Source organism: Equus caballus, chromosome 2, assembly GCF_041296265.1.
Source record: "Equus caballus isolate H_3958 breed thoroughbred chromosome 2, TB-T2T, whole genome shotgun sequence".
In the NCBI taxonomy this organism is placed as follows: domain Eukaryota; kingdom Metazoa; phylum Chordata; class Mammalia; order Perissodactyla; family Equidae; genus Equus; species Equus caballus.
Window position 1 is genome coordinate 72,141,316 of NC_091685.1, and position 20,510 is coordinate 72,161,825.

Consider the following 20,510-nt stretch of genomic DNA (forward strand, 5'->3'; position numbering starts at 1 on the left):
ATAACTTTCTGATGAATTTTGAAAATGCAGCAACAGTGAAGGGCCTTGCTATGCTTCAACTGTCAATAACTTTGTATGGTTTTTTTTTTTTTTTTTTCTGAGGAAGATTAGCCCTGAGCTAACATCTGTGCCAGTCTTCCTCCACTTTGTATGTGGGTCACCCCCACAGCATGGCTGATGAGTGGAGTAGATCTGCACCCAGGATCTGAACCCGTGAACCCGGGCCTCCAAAGCACAGTGTGTGGAACTTAACCACTACACCATGGAGCCATCCCTTGTTTTTTTTTTAATGGAGCTTGTATTTATAGTTAAAATACTCACTTCCTCGTTTTGTAGGGTAAGAAAGGACACTGAGTGAGCATTTTATGGTGATGGTCGTCTACTGTATTTTTAAAAAGTCTTTTGAAAAAGATATTTCAAAAGCTTGTTAGTAACTTATTCCACTGCCTTGCAATCTTCATAGCCAGGAAGTTCTTTTTTTGTACCAGATACAAATCCCTGTCCTTGAAACTTAATCACATTCCTCTTGTCCCATCCTTAATGGAAGAGAAGTGCTCCTTGTACACTCTCCTTCATAACCTTGCAGGACGTGTGCAGGCAGACCTCCTCCCTAGGCATCTTTTATCTGCCCTAAATAACTGTGTTTCCTTTACACATCCTCTTCGGACCCATTTCCTAACGTTTTAATCATTTTAGTTGCTCTCCTTTTGGATGCTCTCCAACTTCTACTCGTCTTGCTTGGGTTCAGGTCCAGAATAGCTCTTAGCGTGGTAATAAAGTTCTGAATAGAACATCGTGCTGTGCAAGTGCTGTCACGTGATCCTCCTGAGCACGCCGCATGTTTTTATATCCTGATGCTGTGGATCTTTAAAAAGAACTCACAACATTGCTGACTCATACTTTTCCTAGGCCCTCAGAGTTTCTCTTTTATATAAATTTGGTTTTCTCCTCTCTTTTATTTGAGTGGTTAGTTTTTACTGCCTTCCTAATTAAACTGCCTCCTGTTGTCTCCCATAATCCTCAGGGTAGTGTCAGTAATTTGCAACTACCAACGGGACTGAAAAATGTCAATCCCAAATGCTGTTTCTTTAATAGATATTTGTAATTATATGGATGCTTGATCTTAAACACACACATAACTTGTTTATTACATTTATTTTGTGTATCCTCTGCCCCTATTTGTTCTTTGATTGTTTTCTAATTAATTGTGTTTTAGTTTTGTCTCCTGTACCAAGTTATAAGTAACTTGAGAGCAGGCAGTCTTGTATTTTATACCTCTTTTCTGTACTTTACTGTTGAAAAAGTAGTAGGTATTCAGTTCAGTAAAAACATCTTGGTTGATTGATAGATTGAATCCACAAGGTCATTTGGACACATTCATATCTCCATAAGAGAGAGTGCCTAACCACACGTGTATTTTTCATGTGCTTAGTCACATTAATTTCTCTGTTATTTAAGTCAGCAATGAAAGTGTTACCCAAAGGCTGGGTAAACCCTTATGAAACTTAGATCAAGTAATTGGATCCTGAATAACAGTTCTTGAAACATTTGTGTTGCACCCACCATTGTGGTCTAGAAATCATGTTTTCCTAGTTTATTAGAAAGCACGTTCTGCAGAATTGAATCAGAAGCCTTATAAAAGTTAAAATATGTGATCTGTTATCTCCTGTCCCCCAGACACATCATCATTCTGACACAGAGGAAAATGAAATGGATCTAATAGGAATTAGCTATACAACAATCGTGTTGATCTTTACTAAACACCTTGTGATTTATCTGCTTTCAAATAAATCTTTTGGAATGAAAACGTTATGTGTAATAAAGGCTTTTGTTTTGATGCAGATTATCTATATACTAAGTTATATATGTATGTTATATACCATATACTGTATACTGAGTAATTCCTGTAGTGGGTAATCCTATGGATGGTAGGAAGCACAGGTAATGATATGGTCAGTAATAATAGGACCTGTGCATTCTAAATCTGATGAAAGGCAACGTGCGCATTCAAAATAAAATTAAAATTCTTGAGAATGAAGTGGAAAGGGGAAAGAAAAGGGCAGTTAGAAGAATAAATTAACCCCAAGGGACTCTTTCCAATTCTCAAACCATAAGCCAGCCAGCTATGATGAGACATGACAAGGACCCCAAGCTCTCTAGTTCAGATACCTGCAAGGCTGATTCTCTGTGATTGTTAATGTATCAAATATTTAACTATAATGCATGGGAATACCTTGAGTTATTATTACCTCTTTCAGGAGACTAAGCTATGTGATGCCTACAAATAAGTAACACTAGATCTACCTACTATTTCATTATAGATGAAAGAGAATGGCATATCCTAGGAGCAGAACGTTAGGAAGGCTTGGTAACTTTAGAAATGTGTCACACTGTGGTTTTTAGGTATGCTATGAATGAAGATCTTTGTGTGGAAGGAGTGGGAATGCTACATGAATATTTATTATGTAAATTTGCGTGTGTTGCTAGGTTTATTTAAGTTTCTTCTTTGTGATCCTAGCTTTCTTTACTTCCTGGACTGAGACGCAAGTTTATTTTTCACATTAACCTGATGTGTAAATTTCTCAGCCCCCACTGGTGGTTTTTTCCTCCTTTCAATCTAGTGGTATCAGGTCAGTATCTGAGCAGGGGGAACCCAGCATTAACAGTTAGCTAGTATCTTGCCTTTGTTTAACTGCAGCCATGCTCTAATCTACCCATCCCTCCTGTAACTGGGGGGTGTTGGCCAGTTTGGGATTTATATATCCTTCCTTATGTTCAGTGATATATGTTGAAATTTAGAATTTATGAAAACAGAGGTTATGTTTTGCTCATACATGTGTCAGTCGCTCAGTACACATTTCTTCTGGACTGAAAGGTCACCATTTCTTGGCATTGTTACCAGACACACTGGGATATTAAGTCAAAGAAGAGAATAGTTGGATTAAAGATAGATTGAGGCCAAGAGTGATGTACAGTGTGATACTTAATACCAGTTTTCCTAGTCAGTTGAGGGTTATCTGACAAGTATGCAGAGTTGCTAATTATTGGGAGCCATGTACTGGATAATACAATTTGCAAAGTTGGGAGTAATTACATCACAACTGTATTTCAGTAACTTTAGCATGAAAATAGTAGGAATTTTAGTTTGACAGCAAAACCATTTTTAAATGGTTATGAAATCATTTTAGGAGCTGCTCTTATGGAATAATTATGTCTGATTCAAGAAAGAAAATTCTTGGCTACCTGACCTTGGGTGAGAATATGTAGCAAGATGTTTTGAGATCTTGAAAGAGTGAAGTAATGTTTTAGTAACTGTGTTCAATTTGTTGCATTTAGGTTAGCCATGAATGAATTTACTTTGTTCTCAAAGAACTTGTTTTGCGCTGATATCAGTTTTGAAAAAGGAAGCTGTGATAAATTTCATAGGCTGGAAAACTCAACATGCCCTAAAGTGAGAAAATGCAGGGCTTCCTTTTATTTACTAAGTGCAACCTGAAATATTGGGTTAATTGCCGGTCCTCCACATTTCACATGGTTCTTGAGTCTCTGCATAGCATACCAGAGTCCTTACTGCTGTAGACATATAGTTTATCGTTTATAGTCTCTAGCTGATAAATACACTTATTTGGCACAAACACATATGCTCAAAGGTAATCGAAAGAATATATGGTTTGTTAAATGAATATGCTAGGCTTTTCTTTAAGGTTTGAACGAACAATGATATTACAAACAGTTTTGTTAATAAAATAAATAGAGGTTAAAGGCTGGAACTGTTTCTAGTAGACTGTGCAGCCCTAAATCATCCAAAAGTAATGAAGCAGGTTTCTGAAACAGATTGTGTTTCCTTACAAAGGAAGCCACCTTTGTTCCATGTCACTGGTGCATTCCTTATAGGTGAGGTCACTCTGCATTGCTGATATCTTTTCCTTTTCATAAAGGGAGATGTGGACCGCTCCCAGTGCATTCCATGTCTCGCAGTCCATAAAATAAGGCTTAAAAGTACCTGTCCGTTAAAAGCTTGTGAGGGAAGAAAGCTAACCTGAGAGGCTTTGTGAACCATGAATTGACAATAAAAAACAGTATGCTTCTGTTTTTCAAATAGCCTGTTTAAGGACAAAAGAACTATTCACTCCTACATGACTTTCATGTAGTTATCATAAAAGAGAGGAGGATAGTCACGTTGTTTTGTGCATGATTTTAAGGCTGCTTGACTGAGATTATTTAAACAATAGTTTTTAATTATTCAGACTTATAAAGTCACTGAGAGGGATGTGTGTTATAGTGTATAAACCTCTTTATGTCTGTTTCTCTAGATAGAATTACATTTAAGAAGTAGCTCACCACCCCCCGCAAAATCTAAGAGATGAAGAAAGCATTTAGAAAGTATCAGGTTAAGCTCTAACTATAGGAATAGTCTCCTAACTAATCTTCCTGCTCCACTCGTGTCTCCTAGAGTCGTTCCCTTGCATCTCAGTTAGTGTGACAGGACACTCCTGTTCAAAACTGTATAATGGCCATTAGACTGAGGCAGTATAACCGAGCCTCTTCCTCCGCCTTTTCTGTCAAGCTTGTATATTTTGCTCCAGCCATACAAGTTTTCTTGCTCTTTGTCACACCAACAAGGCCTAGGGCCTTTGCACCTGCTCTTTGCTCTGCTTGGAAGGCAGGTCTCTTACCCAGATCTCCACGTGGCTTGCTCCCTTACTTCAGTTTGATCCCTTCTCAAATGTCACTCCCTTAGAAGGGTCTTGTCTGACCAGAAAACCCCTCCCTCTACTCCTGTCAATCTTCTAGCCTTGCCCTACTTTATTTTTCTTTGTAGCACTTCTGTCCATTTAAAATTATATATTTATTTGTCCCTCTCCCCCTGCCCCCTCTCCCCCCGCCCTGATAGTAAGCTCTGTGAGGGCCAGGATTTGATAAGCTTATTACTGTCTGTATCCCCAACAGCTAGAACACTGCCTGGTCCACAGGAGGCTCTCACTAGGAATTTGTTAGATTAACAAATCAGTGAATGAGTTTTACTGGGGTGTATGTTGGGCTTAATTACTCCACAAACTTCGTGTTGAAAAAATATGGCAAATAGAAAAATGATTGTTAATCGTTCAGATGTTTAAGTTGGAACCGAGAATTTTTATAGATGAGTAAGTTAAAGTGTCATATTTGCTTATTTGGTGATTCATTTTGTATTGTTTTGTTTCAGGAAGATAAATGCGGAACGATTTAAAAAATAATCTTGCCATGAGCGTTTTTTCTTCAATCCAAGAGATGAGCAACATGATTTCAAACTATAGTGGCATCTCTGTTTTTAGCTTTCGGAAATGAATACACACCCTTCATAACTGACAGCATCGGTGTGCTTGAGTACTCATACTTTTAAAGCTACTCAGAACACCAGATAATGAGAACATGGGAAGGAACACTGTCTTTTTCATAGATTTCTGCAAACTTCTATGCTTAACATATTCTCAGGAAGAGAAGTGACATTGTTTTCTGTACCTAAAACTGTTTAAGGAGTGGGTGGAAACACCTATTAATCTTGGCTGTGTCGTGACTTGAGCATATTTCCTCATAAGATGTAGTGTGGATTCAAATTAGCCTTCAGATATCCTTTATTTTTCCTTTGCAAGATAATATAACCAAATTGTGGGTTGATTCTGTTGAGTATCCTGAGCCTGTTGATTGATGCCAGAAATGAATTTCCTTTTTCAAATCTAATCATGGCTATATATATGACACGTAACGTTCACTTAAGTGTCTCCGTGTAGGCACTCAGAAACATGACACAGTCACATGTTTCACCAATTACCATACTTGAATCTGCATACGTTTTTTTCTGGCTTATTGACTCAAGGAGGCACAGCTTGCTGAAAATTTATTTTTCCCTTTGTTGCCCTGTGTGCTTCCAGCAGGGGAATGGATCTTTGTATTTTTTTCAGAAACAGATAGTTCTGTGCTTTACCGTGGTACTTGGTCTGCTTTCCATGTAGAATTAGAGGATGTCCCCTCTACCTCCTAATGGGGAATCATCGAAAATGATTTTGGCCAGTTCTCCAAGGTCACTTTAGGTAGGCAGCACAATTCAAACTGGGAACTCTTGGTGTCTCTACCTGGATTATCACAGACACCTGCCAGATGAGCTGCTCAAGCTGTGCATTGGGAAACAGGACTGTCCATGTGGTTGTTTCCCTTTCCTATATCTGTTCCAGTTGTCAGCTCCAGAATTTCCATTATCCACAGGAATGTCATGATACCTCCTCTGATGTAGATCACAAGGTCAAACCCCTCTTCGTTGTCTTCAGGACAGGACTACTGTTCTTGCTGGCCCCAGTGCAAAGATCGTGCTCCCCCCACCCCCACATGTATTACTATCATTTATCAAGTGATGCCACCTTCTTCACCTCTCTAGATGCCAACCTTCCTCCTGAACTCGGGGTCAGACCTCAGGACAGGCCATAGTAATCTTGAGTCTGCCTGCCTGACCTCCCATTCTCCAGGCTCTAGCTGCCACTTCAGACTTGCCTTTCGTTACCAGGCCTGCGGGTGTGACTGTGGCTTCCCTCACTTACCATGTGTCAATCACTGTTCTCTGGATGAGGGACACACCTCTAATGTTGGTGTGGACGTTGTCCACCATTCATTCACTCAGCAAATGTTTATTTGGGAGAAAATCCCTCAGCTAGATTGGCCACCTTTCCTGTTCACCAGCTTCCATCTCTGTCTGAACCTATCAAACTTGCTTTTTTCTTTTCCATCCTTTTCACTTTGTGTTTGCCTCTTCTGGTTCCCCACTACCACCCTCTCTTGGCCCCATCTCCAGTTTCAGTGTCTGAGCCTTTATCTTCAGTCATCATGCTCATCTCAATCAGCACATCGTGTCTTACTCTGTTAAAATAGCCCCTAACGTGCTTTTTTAATTCCTTAACTGTGTTTGATTTATGGTAGAAAAACCAGTGGAGAATAAAGCACATGGTTAAGGTGACATTAATAGTATACTTCTCTAATTTTCCTGCAAAATGGAACTTTCTCTCCTTCTACCTTCCTTTTTTATATGAAGAGCAATGAGATTATTCAAGTTTTTCTACAGCAGGCCTGCAAGATTGTCACATTTACCAGGGAATTATTTTATAGATGAAAAAATTTGAATTGGCTTTTAGTTTCAGAGTAAAATAATTGCTAGTTAAATGACTTACATTAGTGGATCAGACCCAGTTAATGTAAGTTTGTGTCTCTCTTAAAATAAAAGTTGAAAAATTAAATTTGTTCCTTGGTAATTTGATTTGTGGAAAGGGGGGAACAAAGGATTCCAAACAGGGCTTTTAAAATCAGTTCTAATTAATTGCGTGTGCAGATGCATCAGCTAAGATTGGGAGGCAATTAGTCTAATTATGTTTAAAATACAGTCGCATGCTTAAATAGATAATCACACCCTCAGGCCTGCCTATCTTTGTCTACTTTCTCCTTCAGGCACGTAGTGAATTTTTTGGCCATTAAGCATGACCTCGTCAGGGTCTACGGACCAGAACAAAGTGACAGAATGCAGATGGGCAGGATTGCACATCCTTCTCGCTCAGAATTTGGTTCTTCAGTGATAATACCTACACAACACACTTAGATGGAAAGATTAAAATATGCTGGGGAAAATTTGTGTCCTCTAGCTAACCTTCCCCCACTTTTTAAATCTTAATTTTGGAAAGCTGAGCTCTCTCTATGAAATGTCTTTCGCATGGTCCAATTTGGCTTGGATTATAGCTGAGTCCTATCGTGAATGTTACGGAATAATTTGAGTTTCAGAGTAAAACTTGAATAGGTAACACCTGGCCTAACAAGATGCCATTAGCATGAAAGGCTCCGTTGCGGGCAAAGTAGAGGGGCCAGGTAAAAATGTCATCTGGGCTGCTGAAGTAGTTTTATACCCATCAGGTCTTCAGTGGCTGCAATTTACAATGGATGTGAAGCCCTGCCAAAACTGTGTTTTTCTTTTCAACTTAAGCAATTGATATTTGTAGAGGTGAATGAACTGAGATGTTTTCCCTGCCTTTCATTGAAAACGAATGTGACCGCTTTTCTGTTCAGTAGATTCAGTTTTATTGGAAGAATTAGTTGAAGGTGGTCTTGTATAAATACTCCCTTATTGCCCTTCTTTTGGTTTCTGGTAGCATTAAAAATGATTTATAAATTACATGTTCATTTTATAGGATATCCTGCAGTTACAAGACTACAGTCTTTATTACCGACCTACCACAGCGATTTTGCGTTTTATTTCAGCTGCATTTGCTGTATTTCTGACCATATCGTTTGTAGCAGAAACTGAGGTTTACTATCACTGCTGTGTTTATAGCTGGATTGTGTGATTTTCTCCATGTAGGCAAGAATAGGGTCTTGAGGATAGATAGCTAGTGATTTTAGGCAGGTGGGAGCTTTGTTTTCTGGACTGTTCTTGCTAATCCTGGTATGGGAACACAAGCTTACTTCCTCTGTGGCTATCAAAATGTCACGGATTTGGGTGAATGATAGAAAACTTGGATGAGATTTGGAACACAGATATTTGAATATGTAGATTATTTGTCAGTATGGCTTGTGTTATGACAGGAGTTTGCACGGTTGTCAACCTTTTTTTCACATTTCATCCATAGACACAGGCTTAAATCCAAGTAGGTTTGTTCAGAGGTGCCAGTTCCTTTCTACTTCCGTCTTTGAGGTTACCCTGACAGAGTGGGTAGAGTTAAAGTTGGGTTTGAAGTTTGTTCTTCCTTTAATCTTTGAAACAAACTAGTCTTCTTCTTAGAGTAAACATAAGCCAATTCTTTTAACATCTAGACCAATTTAGGAATTTGATTTATAATACAGAGAACAATAAATGTATTTTTTTAGCAGATGTTTGATGCCAATCATGCTATCGTTATGATGGAATATCTGCTTACAGAATATGGGTATGTTCACTGTAGTGTGTTTACCTCCATGTGTCAAGTGATCTATATAAATATGTAACCTGTGTTTGACATAACCTTACTAAAATTGGGTGACTCACATTTTTGATTTGTTACACTTTCAGTTCTTTTGATGCAGAACCTTGTATACTACCCTTTTTGTTTCTTATTAATAAAATGTTATATAGCACAATTTAAAGATATTAAAGGAATTAACAGGTTGTAACAACTGAACTGAAAACTTCAGAAAAGCTTAGCACTGTGGGGTTGTGACTGTGTCTTGGTTAAATATGTGCAACTTAAATCATTATTCTGTCCTATGTATTATTTTGTTAGACATCCTTCCCATATCGGTTTATCTTAAATATTCCCACATGCATTTTGGTTAGTTAGGACACTGGATTCTGTGTGTCTTTACCCTTCAAGTAATGCTGGTTATAGTTGGATGAATTTAAATTATTATGGTCTAGAAGAATTTAGATTGATTGACATTCTGGCATTGACAATATAGTGTATTCTTGAGTCCACAAAAAAGATGTATTGTTAAACTCTAGAATTGGGTAGAAAGAGATCATCTGTATAGTGGCTTTAAAAAAAAACTGGGAAGAGCTTTTACAAAAGCAGCAGGAAGTACTTACTGAATCAGCACTGGTCTATTGTGTGGAGCGGTTTGGAGATTTCTAATTAAGCCGCTGAATACTTACAGTCCTCAAGTCACATGGAAAAATTTTAAAATGGTGGTGAGGCGCGTGTACATCCGTATGTTTGTGAAGGGCAGCACATGTAATGACTTGGTAGTGAAAAGTAGAAAAAATTTATGGTGGAAACAGCAAGAAAAATTGAAATAGAGTGTCTTAAAAAACAAATAGTAAAACAACAACCAAAAAGTCACTCCATGTAATTTCGAGATCAGACAAAAGGATGGCCAGAGCATAATGGGAGCATGTAGAAGCCTGTTGCTAAATCAGAAATGAACAGGAATGCAGTTCAAAACCTCATTTACTACTCTTTAGTCTGTTGCCCTAGAGACAGACTTCACATATTGACTTTGGCAACTCCAGGGTAGCTTGCCATGTCTGCAGTTATTTAAGTGAAAATCTGAATTTGTGATTTAAAAATATAAGTTTACTATAGTCAGTGCAACAAAGTACATTTGTGGTTGGGTGGCAATTTCCGGGAGGTTCTAAGTCATCTCTTGGAACATAACGAAATAAATGGATCAAATAAGGATTTCAGATTCTAAAAAGTTCAAATAGGAAAAATGCAGTAAATGAAAGCAAGACTTATTGAAAACCCAGGCTGAGACTGATTTAAATTTCAGGCATCATCTCACTTTGTAGCATCAATGAGGTAGCTGGAGAATGTAGATAACAAAATTAGTAGTCAGAGGAGTGCCTAAAATATTGTTTAAAGATTAAAATGAGAGAATGAGCCTAGAATGATCAAGATCCCATCCACTTCTAATTTTAAATGGTTCCTTAGAGCAAGTGGGCTTTCCCGCTTTCTCTTACTCTGTGCTGCTTTGCCTTTTGGTGTTATTGTTATTCTGCAGTTGCAGTGAAAATGACATTTCAAAGATTTTCCTTGAAAAACACTAATCCAACTAGGGATTGTTTAAAAAGTGTCAAATGAAAAAAAAATCATGGAGTTGGGAGAGGGGACTTGAAGATTGGACAGCTGTAAGGGAAATGAATTTTCTCTTTCCTGCAGTGCTGTTTTTCAAGACCACCTGCATCAGAAACACTGGGGTGCTTATTAGAAATGCACATGACTAGTCCTGCCCTAGACGCATTGATTTTGATTTCCTGGGGCTGGGACACAGGAATCTGCATTCTGAACAAGTTCTTCTGCACACTAGTGTTTTTAGGGAAGACACTTCCAAAATCTAAGTGCAAATCTGAGCTATCAAGACATATGAATTTTATGTTTCAAATCTCTCTTTCCTCTGGGCATAACTTTGGAACTGGTAATTCACCCTAAAAATGTTGCTTGATGGGAAAAGATTACCTAGATGCTAGAACTTGGGCCACTGCTCAAGTGAGGTGTCCTTGTGGGGAGAAAAGTTTTCATGGAAAGCAGTTTTATATTTGTGATTAAGTCACATATCAGATTCATGATTGAAATGGGTTTAGGCAGAGTATTTTCCCTTTGGGGAGCATGACAGAGAATCATTTAGCGTTAGGATTTTTGCTCCTCTGTTAAAAAAAAAAAAAGTATTCTAATTGAAGAAGAAAAATATTTGATTAAGAATCGTGTCCCTCCCTTGTCACCAAAGGATCCTATTGATAATATTTTGGGCATATAAGCTTTATTGTTCATATATATAATCTGCAGATTTTATTCAAAATATGAATGACCTCAAACTCAAATGACCTGAAACTTGACCTCATATTTTTTCAGAACAGTTTTTGATGCTGTGCTTTCTGCTGTTCAACTACCTGGTCAACAGATTGAGGGGCCCCAGCCATCAGGGCCAGAGAGGCCCTCATAGACTTTGCCCAACGTCAGTCAGAGGGCCTGGTGGGAGGGAGCTAGCTCCTATGTCCTTAGACGTGCAGTATGCATTTCAGCTGCCACGCCACTCGGTCGGGTTGCCTGAATGACATTTCAGCAGGCTCTCAGCCTGTGCTTTTGATTTTTTATTTTAGAAAGATATCCGCATTCTCCTTTTGCTTTAGATGTACTCCTGGAGGAGCTGAACATGGACCCTCCTCCAGGACGTGCTGGCTTTCTCAGTGTCTGCCTGGGTGGAGTTCAGGGGTGTGTGTGTGTTGGCGGCGGGCCAGTGCCAAAGCAAATCTCGTTTGCTCATGTGCTTTCCAACCTTTCTCTGCCCCTAAGGCCTCTACTTTAGTGGATGGTGATTTAAAATGTAAACAGAACCCCCACACAATCAGAGCAAACAATCCTATATAGAACTGGGGGTGAAGTTCACTGCCTGTCTGCTGAAGGGTGAATTTGTTGAAGACAAAGTCCCTTCTAAATAGTAGTATTTAGCATGTATGTCCTGTATTAATTGGAATATTTAAACTTAGGTCCATTTCACATAGACCTGAGCAGTGGCATAGGTTTAAATTTTTTTAAAAGTTTTAAAAAGAATGCTTCACTCTTTTCAAGAAGGTCCCCCTGCAATGAGGGGGCTGCTTGGATGATGTTCAATTCAGTCTTGTAAGCACGTGGATCCTTGTATTGAATGAGGGACTTGTGTACAAGTGGTGTAAGTCATTAATGAATACAGCAGGTTAGTATCCTAAGTTGAACACAGTTTCTCAAACTGCTTCATTAAATAATTAAGTGAAACTGAGTTTATTATAAAACGCCTTGAGAAGTTTTAATTGACTTTCAAAAAGTTGATCAGTTTAAGATTCCACTCTTAGATGTTCCAGTGTCTACTTTGAGAGTTTGTGCTTTGTAATATTCCCTGGAGACCTTAATTATTTTTAAAGAGAAGTTTTCCTTGATAGGTCTTGTGGTATAATTTGCAGTTAATTAATTGCAGTTATTCTGAGTACTCCTTTAAAATAATGTACTCATTTCATTAAGATAGAAATGTTTGATAGTGAAGTGGACATTGCTAAAGCTGGCATGGTTAAAAGTTTTAAACCTTTGACTATGCCTTTTAATTTTTTCAGAAAAGTCTTTGAACAGTTATTTAATAAAAACTGAAATGCACACATTGACTGAGGAGCAGTGGCTAGTTCCAAGGTTGATCCTTACAGATGTCTGCTTTGTTTTCTGAACAATACTTGTGACTCAGGGCTCACTTCATTAACCTCTCATTATTTCCCTCTATGCTTGACTTCTTGAACATTAGCTTTTTTCTTTCTGTTGCTTGCGCACTTGGCCTGCATTATATCCTTCATGGTTTAATGGAGATAAGTGATGGTAACAAGAATATTCCCTTTATACAAAATAGGTAGATTTATAACCTTTCTTATTGGCTTAATCTTGGCCAAAACAGTGACCCACATGTGGTTGTGAAAAGGCAAAAATTTCACATTGAAGAGGGAGATAAATAAGAGAAAAAATGAATAAAGCATTATTTCAGTAAGTATATTCTAAACTTAAGAATTGATCAAGGACAGTGCCAAGAGTGCATTTTTGAGAGTGCATGAAGGACCCATATAGTGTCTTGAAGCTGGCAAAAAGTGAAGGAGGAAAAGAAAAAAAATTAGCTTTGCGGGGCCTGCCCTGTGGCCAGGTTGTTAAGTTCATGTGCTCCACTTCGGCGGCCCAGGGTTTTGCTGGTTCAGATCCTGGGCATGGACATGGCATCACTCATCAAGCCATGCTGAGGTGGCATCCCATGTAGCACAACCAGAGGTACTCACAACTAGAATATACAGCTGTGCACTGGGGGCGTTTGGGGAGAAGAAGGAGGAGGAAAAAATTTTGGCAACAGATGTTAGCTCAGGTGCCAATCTTTAAAAGAAAAAATTAGCTTGGAAATTACTTACCTGTCAATTTTTCTGCCTCAGATAGTTAAATAGATAGCCTAAAAATGAAATAGGAAGAAAAAGGATAAGGAAGCTATAAATGCTGCTTCTGAAGTGATGGGAGGCAGAACTAAATGTGAGGCAGGAGGGAGTAGAAGGAAGATGGTAATGGTAAAAGAATTCTTTATAGCAGTATATTAGCACAGCCAAAACGTTTTCAAAATGTAAGTGAATATTCCCTAAGCTAACGATCCTGTGATAATTTTTATTTAGCGGTTAGGTGATGTGAAGGAATAAACCTTGGCAGTATAGTTGGCTGAGTTGTGCCAGAATAAAAGAGGCAATGACTTGTTGCTTGTGAAAGGAGCCCAGAGCTGGTTCTTGATCTTTTAGCTGTCAGATCTGATCTTGAGAAAGTCATTTGGCCCTGATAGACGTGAGTCCATAATTCTCAGCCTTTTCAGCCCCACAGGCATCTGTTAGGACGGATCTGTAAGAATGTCCTGTATGTTTGGAACAGAGATGTCCCGTAGATTTGTGGTGTTGGTACATTGGGAGGACAGCAGAGTCTCCATGACAGCTTAACATTCTGTCTTCTTCATAGTGGTGAAAACGGTTTATGGGGCCTCCTTTCTTTTGGCCAGGTTTGGAATTCCCCTTACCTTTTCACTCCCAGGACACCTGGGAGGCCCCTTTCCTCTCTGCTGTGATGAATTTTACCAGCGCAGGCTGGACTTGGGTTTCTGTCCCAATTCTGGACAAGCTTGGAGATACTCTCAGTTTTCAACTTTTTTTTTTAACCTTTAGCCTCAGTGTTGTCATTTCTCGCCAATTGTAGTATAGAAAAAAGTACGATATTTGAGCAGCATTTTTCTAAATGTGTCTTGGAATGGTGATCGAGGGCGTACAGAGGATGTGTAGTCCAGTCAGCTCTTCTCTTTGTTCTGATGTTCAATCTCAGGTCAAACTGTTGATGTTGACTTCCCATCTTTTAGTTCCTAGGAGAGGAAGTTTCTATTCCATTTCCTCATTTCTTCTCCTTGACCTTTCACATAAATCTAGAGCATCCAGAAACCCCTGATATTTTTTTCTTTCTTTTGAGTTTGTATGAAGAATTCTGTGTGTACATCAATTTTTTTTTTTTTTTCTGGAGAGAGAGTCCACACACTTTCCTCAGACTGTTGTAGGGCTGCGTAACCCAAAAATGGTAAGAACCACAGGTCTCGAATAAGCTTATTTCCTGTTTCTTGATTAAGACTATGGGGTATTCTCTCTCTTCAGTCTTATTACTAAATCCTTATCAGTAATACATATCCGTCTGACCTTCATCTTCATTATCTTGTATCTTCTTGCTGACCTTTCTGGTCTCAGGGCATGCTCCTTAATTTTTTCAAAACTCCATTACTCGCCATAACCAAGCTTCCCGCGTTTCATCACTGCGTTTCCTCACTCTATATGTGACTCAGTTGCATGTATGGTTCCCTCCCATGAGCCACATTGGGGGCCTTATCATTCAAATCTGCATTACAAAATATGTGAAACTCCACATGTACATTACACCAGCCCCCAGACTAGGTTCTTTCTTTTCTTTTCTATAGAGTAGGATATTTTTTCAATATGTAAGTGTGGTTCTTCTCGTTCTTCTCTCAACCTTTAAGATAGTCCTCCTCTATTTTCTTCACAAAAATTATATCTGGTAAAGACTTCAGAATCTAGTATTTGTAGCCTGCTAGTTGTTGATGTGGGCAACCACCTTCTGGACATATGCAACTATGTCTCCTCTCAGTCAGTTTTACTTCTCTCTTGAGTAAAGAAGCACCTGGTGATGGTTCTGAATCACTTTTGGATGGTTATGTTCTTTAAAATGTTCTGTGATGTTAAGCATGACCCTCTTCCCAACCAAATCACCTTCACTCTGTGTCTAGGAACATTCCAGGTTGGTTTTCCACATCACACCACTCCTTTTCTCTCTGCTTATTTTATTCCTGGCTACTAGACGTCAGGTGCCGGTTCATTAGCAGACATTACTGTGCATGTCACACAGCCAGTTGGCACCACATTTTTGGCTCCTTCCAATGAATCTCTTTCTAGTTGGCTGGCAAATTAAATCTGTTCATTGAGAAGAGCGTATGTGTGTATGTGTGTTTGTGTTTGTTTATATGTGTATTACTGGCGGAGGATGAGGCAGAAGCAAAAATTGGGCTGGTTAAATACAGTCATCTCTCTTCTATATTCTTTCTTTTTCTCCTCTTTGTTTTGTAGCAGAGGAGATCCTGGATTTTGTTACTCAGTTTTTATGCCTGTCAGTAAATTATTCGTTAGCTTTTGAGTCTACATATTTAGCATTGTATTATTAGAATAATAAGAAACAATATACATATTCACATATCCATTGCTCTATTGTAGAGACCCATGACCACAGTGATGATGAGTTAACTTATATGGAAGTATTTAGAATAAATAGTAGCTTCTTGCTGTTTGCCAGGCAATGTTCTAAGTGCTTTACGTGTATTAACTTGTTTCATTCTCACAGCAACACTATGAGGTAGTTGCTATTATTATCTCAATTTCACAGATGGGAAATAGACACAGAGAGGTTAAGTAACTTGTTTGTGGTACAGCTAATAAGTAACTGTATCTTTTAGAATACTTAAGCTATGGTATAGTAACAACCCATAAATTTGAGAGACTGAATGCTGCAAAGACTTCTTTCTCAGTCATGATCCATGTCCAGATGGGATCCAGCGGCACTGTACTCATGGCAGTTATTCACAGACCCAGGCTGACAAAGGCTCCCTCTCAACACGTACTGCTAGGAAGGAAACTGGTGAGTCAAGCTCTGGCTTTGAAAGCTTCCACCTGGAAGTGACACATTTTACTTCTCACATTTCGTTGTCCAAACCAAGTCACTTGGCCATGACTCCATTTAAAGGAAGTAGGGACGCGCAGTCCTGCCATGTGCCCAGGGGCAGAGAAGAATTGGACTGTTTGTGAACAGCCCTAATAATTACCACAGTGGTGCAGCCAGGACTGGAATCCAGGCAGTCCAGCTACACAGGCTGTGCCATTCCTAGAGCACAATGACCATAACTGAAGAAGACGCATGGCAAATATCCTAAGGCATATATTTTCCAGAACAGTTTCGTCACTTAAGATGCAGAGGACGTGTCATTGAAATTAAGTAAAATTCACCTATAATCTGCTCCTTACTACATGATTTGTAATTATTAATATGGCATGCTATGATATGAGGAGGAGTGTAGCATGATAGGTAAGAACATGGATTCTGGAGTTAGGCTGCTTGGATTGGAATGCCAGCTCTGTAACAGATTACCTGTGTGACCTTGGGTGAGTTACTTAACTGCTCTATGCTTTAACTGCCTCATATTTAAATGGGAATAGTAATAGCACCTATCATATAGAGTTACTGTATCATTGAAAGGGATTTTTAAAATTGTGTGTGTATTGGTATTAAATAGCAAGTATGAAATTCATAGTAAATATTGAATAAATGTTAGCAACTATTTTTTATTATGAATTTTGTCATGCCGCAGAGTAAGTGACATCTCTACAAACTTAACTATAAGCAAAAATGTTTGATGACCAGGTTAGGCTACAAGGATATCACTGTTACTGTGTAAACGAGACAATCATAATGCTTGGGTACAGTTCAGTGTTTATAAATTTCCGTTTGTGTTCATTAAGAATTAGAGAAGTGTTATACTAAGTCTTGTTTTCCACAGTGGGATTATAGAAGGAATCCTGTTTTGAGAATCTCAACGTAAAAGAACTTATTAATTTAGTTATTAAATATGTTTGTACCCAGCAAACCTAATATATGAAAATCGAGATGTGGAAGACTTAGAGGATTTTTTTGAGCTCTAGAACAGTGGTTGTCAGTGGGGGCTTGGGAGTGATTTTGTCCCCCAGGGGACATCTGGCAATGTCTGGAGACATTTGTCATACTGAACTGGAGGAGGTGGCCCTACTGTCATCTAGTTAGAGCAGAGGCCAGAGATGTTGCTAAACATCCTACAATGCACTGGACAGGCCACCTTCCCCAACGAAGAATGATCAGGTCCCAGTGTCACTTGTACCAAGGTTGAGAAACTCGGAGTTAGAAACAGAAATCAATTTACTGGGGATTGCTTGAATTAGAAGGAATCCTGAGAGTGCAGGTAGATTCCTGTTGTAGTCAGTCTCCTTGTAATGACCTATTGGAAATAGCATGAGGCTATTTCCAAACACTGCCAGGCAGCTCATTCTAGCAAAGCTGTGCTGGGAGGTAGAGCAAAGTCTATTAAATGAGAAGTCTAGTGTTCAAAGTGTGTTAATTCATCCTCACCCGTGAAAGCAGCTATTAGGATATCTCTGTGTAGGTGTAGTAAATGTTCTTCCCCCAAACTATGTTCTTTAACCACTGTGGCAGTATATTGGAAGTTACGTGTTAATTTGCTTCCTGTGAGAAGTGGAAGATTGTGGTACTTGATCTGAGATCATATTCTAGATCAGGGTTTCTCAACCTCACACCATTGACATTTTGGGCTAGATAATCCTTTTTCTGTGCAGGTTTGTTCTGTGCACTGTAGGATATTTAGCAGCATCCCTGACATGTACCCACTAGATGCCAGTGGCACACTCCACTCCAATTCCCTCCTCCTGACCAGTAGGGCAATAAAGAATTTGGCATTACAAAATGTTTTCTGGTGGGGACAGGGGAGGGAATGCACCCAGAGGAGAACCCCTGCTTTAGAGTAAATTTGGACGAGGACATTGTTTTCTCAGGGAGTTGTTCAGATGGACTAAATGGACAGGTTTAGCAGAGTGAGGTGGGGACAGAAGAACAACAAACCAGGAGTACTTTTCAGCTTTAGGGACAGAGAGAGAATCAGAGAATCAGAATGACAGTTGGAGAAGAGTTGGAGTACCTGATGGGGAAGCAGATGGTAACTGGCAGGGACAGAATATGTTTTACGGCTGCTCTGGGGCAGGGGTAGAAATAGAGAAATTGAGGGGGAAGGAAGACCCTCAGAGTTACCTGAAAGCTAGATTTTCAATTACGTCTCTTAATGAAATGTCAGCTTGTAAGGACAGAGCTGACAAGTAAGAAAGAGTAATGGTTCTGTGAAATAATAGGGTAGAGGGAGGTGGTTTGCTGATTACGCTGCTCATTATCTGGAGGCTATGAAGAAAATCAGTCAATGAATTATTGTGGTGAAATATAGCTTTCACTTTTCCAGAAGCCAAACCACCAAAAAAAAAAAAAAAAGAAACTAAAATAAGTAGATTTATTTTTCATGACTTAAAATGACAATTCTTGTTTACCAATGAGTTAATGAGGAAAAGTGTAATGCAATGAGTTAATAGATTAAAAAAACTTAGAAGACTACCTGCCGCATGGTAAGCTTTCAATAAATGTTAGTTATCAGTAGTTGTTAAAATGAAGACTGATGAATAATCATACTCAGTATGGTTTTAATTTTAAATTACTTTATTCTAATTTTTTGAAAATTAGTTAATTCTTCTACGATATATAGACTACCTGTTAACTTCCAGATAATCAGAATATTAAATTAACTAGAACATCCCATTTACCAACTATTTTGAGTAAATCAGAGTTTTATTATAATCTGCTACATATTAAGACTTAATATTTACAACCTGGCAGTTTCTACCATTGGTCAGATTTGTAAATTATATCATGTTTGGAGTTTAGGGATTAAACTAAAGTCCTGCTTAATTTAAGTTTGATGGGCATGAATCTTATTTGGGTGTTTGAGCATATCACCAAAGAAGGGTAAAAAATATCTAGTAGCAGCCAACTTTCAGGACTAAAGCACAGTTTATAAAAATTTACTGAATCAACTTCATTTTAAATAGCTATGATGTAGGTACTATGTTGTTTCAATCAGAAAGCATCTTAGTCAGGTTCAGTTCATTTGCCCTGGCTAAACCAGCTCCCCTGCTACTCTAGGATGTGATATGACCAAAGTTTGCCTTTTATTTTAACTTCAAGGGGTTGAGGAAAAAGGGTCAGTGGAGTGAGAAGACCTGGATTCAAGGGTCCATTTTAGCTATTATTTCATCATTATTATCTGACCTTGGGCTAGTCTTTGGATCCTGTTGAAGGTCAGTTTCCGACATTCAGTAGGGGTAATAATGCCCACCTAAAATAAAATCATTGTAAGAATGAATGAATTTTGAAGGCACTATGGAAATCATGAAGCTCGATGACTTGGTCTAGCTGTATTTTCTAGTTTCTACCTCCACTGTTTTGTTCTCCACGTTGCTATAGTGATCTTCCTAAATGTGAATCTAAACACTCACTCTCCTGTGTAAATCTCTTCAGAACCCTCTATTGAATAGAGAATAAAGTGCCAAAATTTTAGCACAGTCTACAAGAGCCATCCACTTACTCTCGCCTTACAGGTCTTTACAAGCGCCCTCACTGGCCGTCCAGTATTTAGGGTACTCTGAACCAGTCGCTGCATATCTGCCTTTGTGCAGGCCATCACCTCTACCCTCTTTGACCACCTGACCAGCTCCCTGGCCTGGCACTCAGGCCTTCTTTTTTGCCAGTACACTACTGTGTCTTGGATATATTTCCATTCTAGAATTTTTTAAACTGTTGAAATATTTTTTTTTCATGTTTCTTCTAGACTAATAGGATTTTAAAAACAGGACCTGATATCTATATATCTTTGTATTTCCAATGTCAAACAGTGCCTGACGTGTAGTAGGTATTTGATGAATATAGTTGAATGAATCAGTAATTGAAGAGAAATGGTTCAGGCAGAAGTAGAAAAAGGCATTGATTGTCCAGGACTCTGATGGGAATAGAAATGGGTGTTTTGGTGGTGGTGGGTAGTTAGTGGAGGAATAAGTATCCTGTCACAGCTCGGGGCAAATCCAGTCTTGGCAGTTTAGAATCTTGAGTGTAAGAGAAATTTATTTTCCTTTTTATTTATGAATAACAAATGTGGGGCAGTAAAACATTAGATAGACTGTAGTAAAAGCAACCATAATATAGAAACGGGACACATTCCTTGAATGCCCACGTGCCAGTACTATGTTAAGTGCTTGGCATATTAACTCAGTTAATTCTCATAACAACCCCATGAGATAGGTGTTATTACCCTCTCCC

At 38.8% G+C, this 20,510-nt stretch overlaps 1 protein-coding gene across 4 annotated transcripts in view; it reads left to right on the forward strand.

The window, feature by feature from the left end:
* Window positions 1-20,510, forward strand: part of SH3RF1 (SH3 domain containing ring finger 1) — a 183,907-nt gene that overhangs the window by 14,765 nt on the left and 148,632 nt on the right. The window lies entirely within an intron of this gene.